General features: G+C 37.2%; 1 long non-coding RNA gene across 3 annotated transcripts; it reads right to left on the reverse strand.

The window, feature by feature from the left end:
• Nucleotides 1–8,949: 8,949 nt before the first annotated feature.
• Nucleotides 8,950–12,806, reverse strand: LOC109204709 (uncharacterized). Of its 3 annotated transcripts, XR_003213390.1 has the most exons (6): nt 12,478–12,806; nt 11,720–11,785; nt 11,587–11,625; nt 11,206–11,361; nt 10,656–10,748; nt 8,950–10,345 (listed from the first exon to the last, which is right to left on the reverse strand). It is a non-coding gene; the product is annotated as an uncharacterized LOC109204709 (long non-coding RNA). The 3 variants fall into 3 exon arrangements; XR_003213391.1 differs by having other exon boundaries at nt 8,950–10,339; nt 10,656–11,361; XR_002064221.2 differs by having other exon boundaries at nt 10,656–11,361.
• Between the last annotated feature and the right edge of the window lie 565 nt (nt 12,807–13,371).

Raw genomic sequence — 13,371 nt, forward strand, 5'->3', positions numbered from 1 at the left:
ATCCTGAACTGCAGTTTGAGTCACAAACATAGCTTTTTTCTTCTTCTGTAAGCTTTTACTTATTTAACATGTTTTATGTTAGCTGTTCTGTGTGTAAAAACATTGTATAAACTGTAAGAAATTGTGTTTCTTCCTAGTAAAGTGAATTCGTGTTAGTTAGCAAAAGTGGAGGCTGAAAGTGTCAAATTTAAAACTGAAAGAAAAAAACATGACTTTATGAAGCCTTACTAAATTTGTCTTACTCATATAACAAAAGGCGAGTAATAGACCGTGAAGTTAACTATCAAGTCTGACAATTAAGCCATCTCTTTGCCAACTTGACCATAGCCAGATTGGCAAATCAAAGTCAGAAATAGAAAGAATTAAATAAATATGAATTTTTGGCCTCCCATGCAAATAAGGTCTTCACTCCCACAGTCCAGAATTGTGTAAATATATCGTCATTTGTGCTTTGTCCTGTTTGCTGCTCCTCCCTGAACCCGATTCTCTAGGAATTCTATTTCCTGCCAAAATGGAATTCTTCTTTTCCACTTTTGTCTGGTTTGGGTTCTCGTGTCAGACATCAAGCACCTTGAGATGGTTATTTCAAAGTAAGGTCAACAATAACAAGTGGAGAAAACTTAAAACATTTATTGAATCATGTTCTTTTGATATTGTGAGTTTTCTCAGATTTGTTTCACATTGTGTATTCGTGCATAATGACAGGTGAAAATACTGTAGTGAGAAATTACATGATTTCAACATCTGCATGGTACTCTGAAAGCTTAGACGTGTGACTCTAGAGAATCACAACTTTCAGTTGAGTCAGGAAAAAAGCTCAGTGGAAATAACCAAAGGGCAAAAACTTAAATTAAATTTATTGATTACCATTTTTGAATTACTTACAGTAATTTATATTAAACACCCCAAAACCCACACAGCCTGGCCAAGAGCAACAATTCAATTCAATTCAATTCAATTTTATTTATATAGCGCCAAATCACAACAAAAGTCGCCTCAAGGCGCTTTATATTGTACAGTAGATAGCACAATAATAAATACAGAGAAAAACCCAACAATCATATGACCCCCTATGAGCAAGCACTTTGGCGACAGTGGGAAGGAAAAACTCCCTTTTAACAGGAAGAAACCTCCGGCAGAACCAGGCTCAGGGAGGGGCGGCCATCTGCTGCGACCGGTTGGGGTGAAAGAAGGAAAACAGGATGAAAGACATGCTGTGGAAGAGAGACAGAGATTAATAACAGATATGATTCGATGCAGAGAGGTCTATTAGCACATAGTGAGTGAGAAAGGTGACTGGAAGGGAAAAACTCAATGCATCATGGGAATCCCCGGCAGCCTACGTCTATTGCAGCATAACTAAGGGAGGATTCAGGGTCACCTGGTCCAGCCCTAACTATATGCTTTAGCAAAAAGGAAAGTTTTAAGCCTAATCTTGAAAGTAGAGATAGTGTCTGTCTCCCGAATCCAAACTGGAAGTTGGTTCCACAGAAGAGGGGCCTGAAAACTGAAGGCTCTGCCTCCCATTCTACTTTTAAATACTCTAGGAACAACAAGTAGGCCTGCAGTGCAAGAGCGAAGTGCTCTAATAGGGTGATATGGTACTACAAGGTCATTAAGATAAGATGGGGCCTGATTATTTAAGACCTTGTATGTGAGGAGCAGGATTTTGAAATCAATTCTGGATTTAACAGGAAGCCAATGAAGGGAAGCCAAAACAGGAGAAATATGCTCTCTCTTTCTAGTCCCTGTCAGTACTCTTGCTGCAGCATTTTGGATTAGCTGAAGGCTTCTCAGCGAGTTTTTAGGACTTCCTGATAATAGTGAATTACAGTAGTCCAGCCTGGAAGTAATAAATGCATGAACTAGTTTTTCAGCATCACTCTGAGACAGGATATTTCTAATTTTAGAGATGTTGCGCAAATGGAAGAAAGCAGTCTTACATATTTGTTTAATATGTGCATTGAAGGACATGTCCTGGTCAAAAATGACTCCAAGGTTTCTCACAGTGTTACTGGAGGCCAAGGTAATGCCATCCAGAGTAAGAATCTGCTTAGATACCATATTTCTAAGATTTTCAGGGCCGAGTACAATAACCTCAGTTTTATCTGAATTAAGAAGCAGAAAGTTAGCGGCCATCCAGGTCTTTATGTCTTTAAGACATTCCTGCAGTTTAACTAATTGGTGTGTGTTACCTGGCTTCATGGATAGATAGAGCTGCGTGTCATCTGCATAGCAGTGAAAATTTATGCTATGTCTTCTAATGATGTTGCCTAGGGGACGCATGTATAATGTAAATAGAATTGGTCCTAGCACTGAACCCTGTGGAACACCATAATTGACCTTAGTGTGTGAAGAGGACTCTCCATTTACATGTACAAACTGGAGTCTATTAGATAGATATGATACAAACCACTGCAGTGCAGTACCTGTAATACCTACAGCATGTTCTAATCGCTCTAATAGGATATTATGGTCAACAGTATCGAACGCAGCACTGAGGTCTAGCAGGACAAGCACAGAGATGAGTCCACTGTCAGAGGCCATAAGAAGATCATTTGTAACCTTCACTAAAGCTGTTAGTGAACAGACAGTGAGAGTAATGAAGGGTGAAAGAGGGAAGAGCAGATGGAAAAACAGCAGTGGAAGTTGGATTCAGTGGACAGTAGGAACTAAGGTTAATGAAAAAGGAGAAGGTAGGGAAAAGCAATAAGAAGAAAGTAAGAGTTTTGTTGATTCTGTGAAGGATGGGAAAATGTGAATAAAAAGGAGAAATACAGGAATAAGAGAATGGCACCAGGGGAATGTAGGCTGCATATGGTTTATGGAAGACGGCAAAGGAGAAGAGAGGATACCATGAGATGGAGATAACGAGGTGAGAAAGAGAGGCCAAAAAGAAATGAGAAGAAAGAACGGGCTTTACACTGACAGATGGATGAAGAGAAGGCTGGGCAGAAATGAGCGAAGGTGAGATAATTCAGAAATGTAATGCAGTATTGAGCAGACATCCGATCTGTCACTAGAACTCTGACTGAGCAGCTGCCTGTCTCCTTAACCTTCCTCCAACTGTAGTTTATCTCCCTTTTTACATCCCACCTCCCTACCTATTCCTCTATTACAAATAAACTAACACTCTTCCACTTTTCCCTCCTTACACTCTGAAAATGTATGAAACATATGTGTAAGCTATAGATGAACGATAATATCATGACAATGTGGTGGCCTGGCAGCTAGTATCCTGACTTTGCAGATAATGGGTAGTGACTTGCAGTTTTTTAGTGTGGTCACCGTTTACAAAAGCAGCCATGTTTAAAAAGGCAAAATCATTTTCAGTCTCAATAGCCAGTGACTGAATCTGCCAAATGCAATCTGTAACTCACAGATACCATCTCTGCATGCAACCAAAGGGTGCTAATATATTTTTTAATAAGATGTGTACTAAATGTGGACTAGAAGCAGACGGTGGGAAGCTTCCATGACCAAAAATCTTGTCATTTTCCTCCAGATTCTCCATAATCATCTAGCATGAGCTAGGATGATTATGCAGAGCAAGACTTTGTGACATCTCAACTAGTGTTGGAAGTCAGTATCAATACATACAGACTATGTGGGAAAGGCCTGTAAACTGTAAACATTTCTGCTGGAAATTACTAAACCTGTATGATGGTGCCGTGGTGAAAGCTTTTTCAATTAGAGGAAAAATAGACTTGATTAGTTAGAAGCAGAACTCTTCCTATGTTTTGTCAGTATACTCAGCCACGCTGACATCTTCCCTGTGGGCTGTGGTGTGTATAGGTTTCACACATCCATGAATTGCATGGATATATTTTACATAACTTTGTTATCATATTAAAAAATCATCAAGAAATTAAATGTATTATTTGTTATAATGTCATTTCAATACTGAGATTTATTCCATTGCAGGTAAAAGACTTGGATGAAATTGGCTGGATTCAGATCCACTGTCCTGCTGTTTGTTGTCGCTCTGCTTCTCTTTATGCTGAGCTCTTTGCCTCTAAACCTGCAAACAGAGTGCAGCGCTTCAATCTCATGGTTGAGAGGGTGGGAAATGTTTCATATGGTTTCAAGACACTTGCACCCACCCCTCCAACCCCACACCCATCCCCTCATTTATCTCTCATTTTCATTAATGTGCTCTTCCATCTCAACCTCCACCAATAGTACATCCATCAATAACCAAGCACGACTCTCTTGTTTCCTTTCACATCTCTAACCTTTTATTCGTCTTTCTTTTATTTCCTCCCAGTTCACTTTCTCTATTATTATTCTAGCATGACCCTCTCTGTCTCTATTGTGTACTTGCTGACACTCGTTTCGTACTCATTTTTCACCAATTTAATCCTTCCTTTCGCAGACTACCCTTGGCTTTACTGTTTTCTCGCATGCTTGCTTCTGTTTTTTCCACTCCCTTAATGTCTGTTTATAGCACTCAACTCAAGGCCTGTTTCTTCCTCCATTTAAAAAAAAAAAAAATCCCATATTTTATTTTTCTGCCTCCTCAAGGACTTTAACTACATTTCTCTCATTATTGTTTTTCTAGTTACCTCTTGTCTTTTCTGTCACTCCTCAAGGACTATCATACACCCAGATTAGAGGGATCCTATATCTGTGCGTGTTCTTTCTTCTATTCTAGATCTGTTTACGTAAAAGACTTTCAGCAACAGTTCCACCTGTCATTTCACCTCAAACAGTTGATTGAAGACAACTCATACTAATGCAATGTTTTGACGTATGACAGCTGACTGCATAAACTAAGTGAATGTAACCACCTTGATGTGATTTCTAAACTATTATTTTTAAAACTCATGTTTGGCATTTTGGCTATTGCTGATTTTTTTTTGGTCCCATCTCAGCATATTGGTTATTTTGTTGGAAAAATAGTCCTTTCTTTGAAGCCTAATATCTACTTAATGATTTGATTACCAATGGCACACTGGTCAGAAAGAGTGGATTTAGATAATGACATAATTAGAGCTGATGCCTGTAAGTCAGAGCTACAGAACTGTAGTTGAAGATCTCATATTTGAATAAGATTTTTCAAGTCTATCAAGATTATCAACATGACACAAGCTGTGCTCTTCTTTAACTGAGAAAACCTGTAATGTGAAACAGATCAAGGCTTCCCCTTTAAGGAACCCGTTTGTGACATAGGCCACTGTGTGTGGGAAGCTTTCAACCAGAGTGCTTCTGTGTAAGAAGCAGCTGCTGCCACTCTGGGTTTCATGTCAGCAGTAGTGATTGTAAGAAACCTTACTCTGTCAAGATATGTTTAAGTTTAAAAATTCTGTGCTTTATGAAGAAAGGAATAATATGTTCACAGTTTTATGATGGTTTCCTTTATCTTCTTCTGCTTATCACACTATTGATTGTTACCTGCTAACAGGGCTGGCTAGAGCCTTGTTGTCTGTCTTAAAAGTCTTAATTTGTATCTTTCAAGTAGAAGAAGCGGAAAAGCATCAAATAAAATACACCGAGGTCCAACAGAAGGTAAAGCTGAACAGGAAAGTTTATCCTCATTTAATTCCCCTTGTGATGTTGATCTGAAACCCCAGCTGGGAAAGACATGCAGCATGATGGTGTAAACTGTGAGCAGCAGTCTTCCTGTACTTAGGACCTTCAGCAAAGATTGGAGGTCATAGAAGAACTGAGTAGCTGCATGGGAGATTCAACAAGATTGAGGAGGCTGAAAAATAAATAAAAAATAAAGATCCCATGCTTCCCACTGAGCTCAGCTTGAGGAGCATACAGCAAAAAACAGCACCATTTCTGCACTGAAGAAAAAAAATACTGCAGGGGATGGTGATAGCACCATGAATGTTAGTCTAAATATAGCTTTATGTCTCGTTCTCTATAGACTTAAAAGTGTAAATTTTAAGCAAAATTGCATTTTAGTTTTTATTTTCAGTAACGACTGGGCTGCTATTCGTGAGTCTAAAGTGGCTTAAGATCTTAAAGCGAGGTAGGTTTACTTTAGTGTGCAGCACTGTTTGAAACACTGAAGCAATTATGTCAACAGGAGAAGAAAGGCAAACAGGAGACTGTGAGAGAGAAAGAGAGGGAAGTGGAGACTGAGAGAAACAAATGACATAATGCATTCTGCAGCCTGTAAGCCAGATTTATGTCCTCACCACATAAAATAGAAGTGAACAAACACACACACACAAGTCAGACACATGGCTGTAAACAGAAAGATTCCCACAGAAACAACACAGCTTTTAATGCACTAATACACACAGAACCAAGCACAATGTCAAGGTTACCTGAACGGATACAAGCACAGGACACATGAGGAAGTTCAGTCTCAATACAAATTAAACAGAAGTTTAAGCTACAGAGCAGAGTACATGGGAGTTTACAAGGAATACTGGCAAAGAGGTATGCAACTGCAACTCTTTGTAAGCAGGTATTTACAGGTTCAGTGAGGTGGTAAGTACGCAGCTAATATGTGGAGCAGCTAGGTAAGCTAAATGATACTTAAGCAGATATAGTCACAGTCTCTGACTGTGGCTCTCAGCAGTTTGAGGTCAGTTTAAGACGGTGTGGTTCCTCAAGAAGGGATTAATAAAATCCTCACTACCTTGAAGTTATATTTTCAGCAAGTGTAGTGAAAGTGGGCAACAGGTAACAAGGTCTCGGGCACGGTTTCCAGGTGGTGCGTAAGCAGAAAAAACAGGTGAGTGAGTATTACATTGAATTTACTCAATCAAACAGTAACTGAGCAACGCTACCACATGACCAGGTTAACAATCCACTAAAATCCAAGCTTAAATACTGTGTTTTATAATATGAATATGGATGAATGACATGTGTGTCTCCCAGGGGTTCCTAGAGACCATGCCCATCACTGGAAGACACACGTTAAGGTCATTCGCTCACCCAGCAGCAAGAAGGAGAGATGTGGAGAAAAGGCAGGTGGACCTGGAGGACAGGGGCGACCATGACACACACACACACACACACACACACACACACACACACACAAGCTGTACCAGCTGAACATGGCAGGTGTTCCAAAGTGAAACAAGTGACTGCCCTTTCTCTGACCTCAGGAGGAGTAAAGACACAAAAACACAGAAAAAGAGATTCTAGGAGGTTACATGTTGTTGGTTATTTTATTCTTTCAGACAGGCAGAGACAGTAAAAGCTGTTTAATTTGAATCTGAATGCCCTGCTGACTTGAGGTCAAAATCGTGCTCTTCTTTGTGTTATTTGCACAGAAGTTCCCAGCCATGACTGGAAAAGCACTTTGAAAAAAACCCTCTATAAATTAATTTTTTATTGTCTTGTTAAGGGGCTTGCATGCAAAAGTGTCCCTGTGTGAGAACGGCTACCCTGTAAAAACAGTTTAAAGGGGAATGATGACAGCTGCTGCTGTGCACAGATCTGTTGTGTAAAAGTTTTGACTTTCAACTGCTGGGGACACAGGACTTTCAGGTGATGTAATGCACCTTCTGGCAGCCATACAGGAGGTCGAGCTCTTCGGGCACCTGAGATAAACATTATATTTCTCAGCTTAATAGCCAAGAGTCAGCTCAAGACTTCAATGTATCATATAGAAAGAAGTATAAAAAATTAAAGGTCTACTTTTACTATGTGTCACTAAAAAGCTTAAAAATAATATTGATGTTAACCTCCTAAGACCCGAACTCTTCCATGGCATGCATTTTTAATTTTTCTTTGATATTTGGGCATGTTGGAACCTGATGAATGTAAAACAAAGAATTTCCAGATTTATTTTTTTTTACCTTATATTTTTTTTCTGAGAGAAATGAGATCCACTTATGAGGACATTCGTTTTAAATTTCGATAGAACAGTGGCAGTATAATGTCCTCGTAATTGGATATCAGGCCCTTGTGAAGCAAAATGTATTATTTTGGTCTAGACATCCGAAAATGTGATGTCCACATATGTGGACGCCAGGTCCTAGGAGGTTAAATGTTTTGCAACCATTCTTCCTAATTTTTTATAGATTTGTTCATTTGTGCAGCTTAAACATGACTTTTTTTAGGATGTCAGCTTCATCATGATAATTAGAAAGGCAGCTGTGTGCATGTATATGTTTCTGTGTGATTAAGTATGCAGGAATCTTAAAATTTGACTTGACTACAGAGGATTGTCAGTTTACCGTTTTAATTTAAACCATGACTTATCGTTGGTGCAGACAACACTGCACACATTGTACAAACAGATGGTACAGGCTGTGCTTGGTGTAATGAGTCCAGTCAAAAAAAAATGCAGATATGTGCTCTGCATGAAAAGAAGTAGAGGTGTTTCTTAAACAAATCATTGTGTTTGCAGGCCACATATATTTGGAGTCATCTCCTGTTTCTTCTAAGATGTTTTTATTTCCTAAAAGTCAAGTCAAGTACTTGTACCCTTTTAAAAAGTCTGCTTCATTAGCTAGTAATTTATTTCATAGGTAAAGATTAGCTTATTAAAGCTTCAGAACTACATCACATAGATGCAATCTGCAAATGAACTAACATGCTTAAGAGTTCTCGTTAATATGTATTGTTTTAGGTTTTGCTTATTTAACACAGTTAATGATACATACACTCAAAAAAATGAAACGTTGACTTTAATTAAAATTATTTTGTCAACAGGTTCCACGAAATTGCATTGTGTTAGTTTAAAGCAAAAATCTTTAGTTCATCTAATTTTAAAAAACTACTTAAGATTAACAAGAGATATTTAAGACTACCTAAATCAAATTATGTTGTATGAACATAAATGATATATTTACAGGTTAGATAGTTTAGATTAGTTACTTCAACACATTTCTAATATTTGTGGCAGTAAAATGTTAAATTTAAGTTAGATTAATTCAAATATTATATTTTCAGCCACCTTGTGCTTTACTAATTAGTTTTACATAAATCTATTTTGTCAACAGGTTCCACACAAATGAATTAAGTACATCCAACTTATTTTTTTAAATTTCTTTTATTGCCAACACATTCAGTGAGCATTTGTGTAAACCCAGTCCAAAATAAAACACAACAGGTCATTAGGGTTAGTAACTAACAGTATGTAGACAGATGCAACATCAAGACTTTAAATTAAATGTCTGTATCTGCCAGAAATAGAAGAAAAAAACATTGAAGACCACATAACATGTTGATAAGATGACACTTGAGTTACGCATATGTGATGCTAGTAAGGTCTGTGGAGTGCTTTTTCTTTTAGTGTCTAAAATGGATAGCAAAGTTGGTATTTGCAATGATTGCTTAGGGTCAGTCCAGTAACACAACGCCAATGAAGTGTTTTCCTTTAACAATGCAAAGTGAAGTGTCCACCTCAACAGCCACAGTTAAAAAAATTAATGTTGTAATAATAATAATAATAATAATAATAATAATAATAAATAGTCCACTGATATTAGCAATCAAAGAAAATTATATCACCATCCCAAATAAAACTTAAATAAAGCATGCCAGCATTATGGTCTAACAATAAAACAGCTTGTCAGCGTTCAGTTTTTTTGCAACAGCACAACAGTAACCATTTAACACTTGCCACCCTCAACGTTTATTTTACCAGTGTTAGGGCAAAAAACTTGGGTTGTAAACATTTTAACATGGAAACAATTGTTCGTCTTTAAAAGTCCGCAAAATATACATTCATCCTGCATTCCTAACTACCCTTATTCTTAGTATGTATTGCAATTACCTTTACAATGCACACAATGTAACACAAACAGAATATGAACATATTTCCACCTCATAACAATATACCTTGAACGCTAATATATACACCACCCTTCAACATTTCTGGTGCAGTATCATCTCTCAATTAAATCCTTTAAATCTCAACACTTTTGATTGTCTCTTACTAGCCCCTCCTCCCCCCACAAGAGTAAAATCTCTCAAATTGTAGTAGTTTACAAACTTTTCTAAATTTCTCTTAAATGTAATTTTCCCTTTATCTGTCATTTTCAACAAATTACCATTTTATTCCCATTCAGCCTCTGAAAAACTTCTGTCCATCTGACAGAACATTCATCATCCAAATTAAGGGTTGGCATATTCATTCAGTTTATTCTTGAGTATCTGTACCTTGGTCAAGAGTCTGCTGACATACAGATGAAGGAAGAGCTTCTGAAGTACTTCAAAGAAAGCTTTCAGTCTCGAGGTTAACTGAGATTCAGTGCATATATCCCACCCATTAAGAGTGCACATGCAGAGGCCATGTTTTCCAGGTCATGCAGAACACCCTAGATGGTTATACCCACATCGGCTGGAGGAGTGCTGACATCAGCTTTTTCAATGGTGAAGATAGCAAGGGTAATTTGTTCCAGCTCCCTCTGAACAGTTGTAGCTGTAGCTTAGACACAAAAACAAAGAAAAATGGCGTCCAGTTAAATTAAAAAAAGGAAAAGAAAAAAAAAAGAGCCAAAGCTACCCTTTAATGAAGTAAACACAATATTAGGAACATGCACCCCAGTGCGCTACTATTTTAGACTACAGATTCAACAATAAATATAAATAGTTTGGGTATACAAGAAGATTCCCCAAAACATTTAAACAGGTTCCATGCAAATTACAACAACAACAACAACACTACAACATGCAACAACATTAGTTATTCAAAATTTGGTTTAATACAGATAAAAAACTAAACTAAAATTACCAACCAATTATTCTTTGAAGAGGATGGTTGGGTCTTCATTCAGGTAAAAAGGTAGTACCCTGAGGACACACTCCCTCCCGTTTTCAATAGTTTCCTTCTGTAGAGAGTGACAGAGATACAGGAGAAAACAGATATACTTTAGGATGACACAAACTCACATTATACGCAAAATGAATGACATATTTACTGCACAGATAGACATGTACACAAGACCAACTAATCATCACATGGACATGAATAGTTAACCTGTTGGGTAGGGTTTCCACCACATTATATATGTCCATAATGGGGGTATAGACAAACTAATACATCATCTTTTTTGTATTCAAAAACTGATCTTTAACATAAAAACATTCACTTATGGTTTAACCCGAAATCGAGGGATCAGATTTTACTTATGTTTAGGTAATTTTAATTTTCCAAAGTTTTGAGTACCAAACTTTGTCTTGCTTAATATAAATGTAAGTACACTGTGCAGCTACCATACACTAGCTGTTTAAATTTGAAAGTGATCTTATTAGCCATAATATTTTGCTACCAACAGAATAACGCACCTTTGTGGCTGGGGCCAAAATTTGTCTAATTTTCTTCACTGCAGCACCTCCTTTTTTCTTGAAGACTTTTATGAGCTGGTCAGTGTATTGGTCAAGTTGTGCAAAAAGCCTTGGAACAAGTGGAGCAGTAGTAATCCTCACAAATTCTGCTTCCACCTGAAAACATGTCAACAAACACAACATACTGTACTGTAAATATACATACTATATGTACACATATACATACTTTATAACTGAAACTAATGTAGAAAGACCTCATTAAAGCTATAATTTTAACACAAACATTTACACAAAATGCTAATGGAGCCATTACAGCTTTTATTGTTATATATCAAGTTCCAAAAAATATTGATCACAGCTGATCTGAAAAGAATTTCATACCTCAGGCCCTTGAACTGCAACCTTTACAATGGTTCAGATCTGGAGAAGAAATAACAGGGGCATTGAATGGGTCACTAAAGAAAAATTAACTTATAAAACAGTTTTGTTTTTAAAAGTATAACAGTTCACATACCACATACAAGCTCAGCAGTACCACATACACCACATCAGTATAGGAGGGAGCAGGTAAAGGCAGGATCTGAGATTTATAAAATAAAACAAGAAATTCATTACGTAATTTCAAGAAGCAAATTATTGATTGAATTACAACTAAATAAAATACTACTCCGAAGAAAAGCAAGAGATTGACACTGCCATGTGCTAACTTTCTATAGAAGCAATTATCACCAGGTCTGTCGACTTCCATTGTCTGCCCACTCATATGTCGTGAATAATTTTATTTAAAAAAGTAAGTGTGTGATTTAACAAACTGTAATTTATAACTATGCTGATCTGTATCACTCCGCTAGGAAACATGCTGTATTTACAGACCATTTTTACATAATACAGATTACTGATAGAGCATAACAATGGTGTCACAGTGGCTTTCGCCCTCGACTTTTTGGATTTTAAATGTCACTTTATGCTATCCTTGCTATCCTATTCGATATTTATGACTCTCGGATTACAGTAAAGGAATCCCAAGAAAGCAAATGAAAAAATAACCCCATGAACCCCTGTAGCTAATCCCTTAATAAAACCAAAAACAATAAAAATGTTTCTTACACAGTCCACAAAATAAGCATGTTAAGCATGTCCAGGACCCAGTAAAACTAATGTAGAACAAGCGCACGCAAACGATATAACATGTCTTATAAGACAAACGCAAAATATAACCATGCTCGACATGTAGATACTACACAACATAGTCAAAGAAAAAAGTGGTCTTACCTCTCAAAGAAACAGCAGCTTGGCGCCAAAACAACGTTTTTAAGTTAAATTTGAAGTCTTGCGCATGAGCAGGCCCAAGCTGTGAAACCTTGTTGTTCTTCGCGGTTTCATTACAACTGTTTTTGCATTACTGCCACCTTGTGGATATACAAAGTATATCGATCCTAATTGACTTAACTTAAATGTTATGCCATCAAGTAACACATTAGTATTATGTACAGTGAATAATAGACACAATTACGTAGACTTGATTAGAAAAACATATGTTAACTTAACAAAAACATATATTTTAAGTAAAATGAAAATAAATAATTAATATACACTGAACAATCCACCTCATTCATTTTTTTGAGTGTAGTAACACTTTTCTGTTGATATTATCAAGTGGGGCTTCATATTAATATTACATTTCTCCTGCATGTATTAAGTAGATGTTCAACCACATTTACTTCCTGCATAGGAGGGCAGTGGGGGTTGTGAATAATTTTGTTGTGTATGCATATGTGTGTGCTTTCTGTAGAATTGCTTCATTTCAGTCTCCAAATGTGTGTATAATTCTGCCACAGCTGCAGCATTTACCAACAGTCTATTAAACAACCAGATGGCTGCTGTTTGTCCCTTTGTACAAACACACTCACTGTATCACACACTCACACAGGATTTATGTAACATGTTCAATTTTGTACACTAGGTGTCTCTGGACTCTTTGACGTCTGTGTTTGGAGTTCACTGCAGGTCAGCAGATTATCCCGAGATTCAAGAGAGAAACAATGAAAAATTCACAGCGTTCTCAGTTTCATTTCTTTTAGAGGTCCTAGCTCCCTTCTCACTTTTCTACTCTCTTTGTTAGACTACCTATTGAAATTCTGCCAGCCTCAGTTTCTACAGCTAATA

Source organism: Oreochromis niloticus, linkage group LG13 (genome assembly GCF_001858045.2).
Source record: "Oreochromis niloticus isolate F11D_XX linkage group LG13, O_niloticus_UMD_NMBU, whole genome shotgun sequence".
NCBI lineage: Eukaryota > Metazoa > Chordata > Actinopteri > Cichliformes > Cichlidae > Oreochromis > Oreochromis niloticus.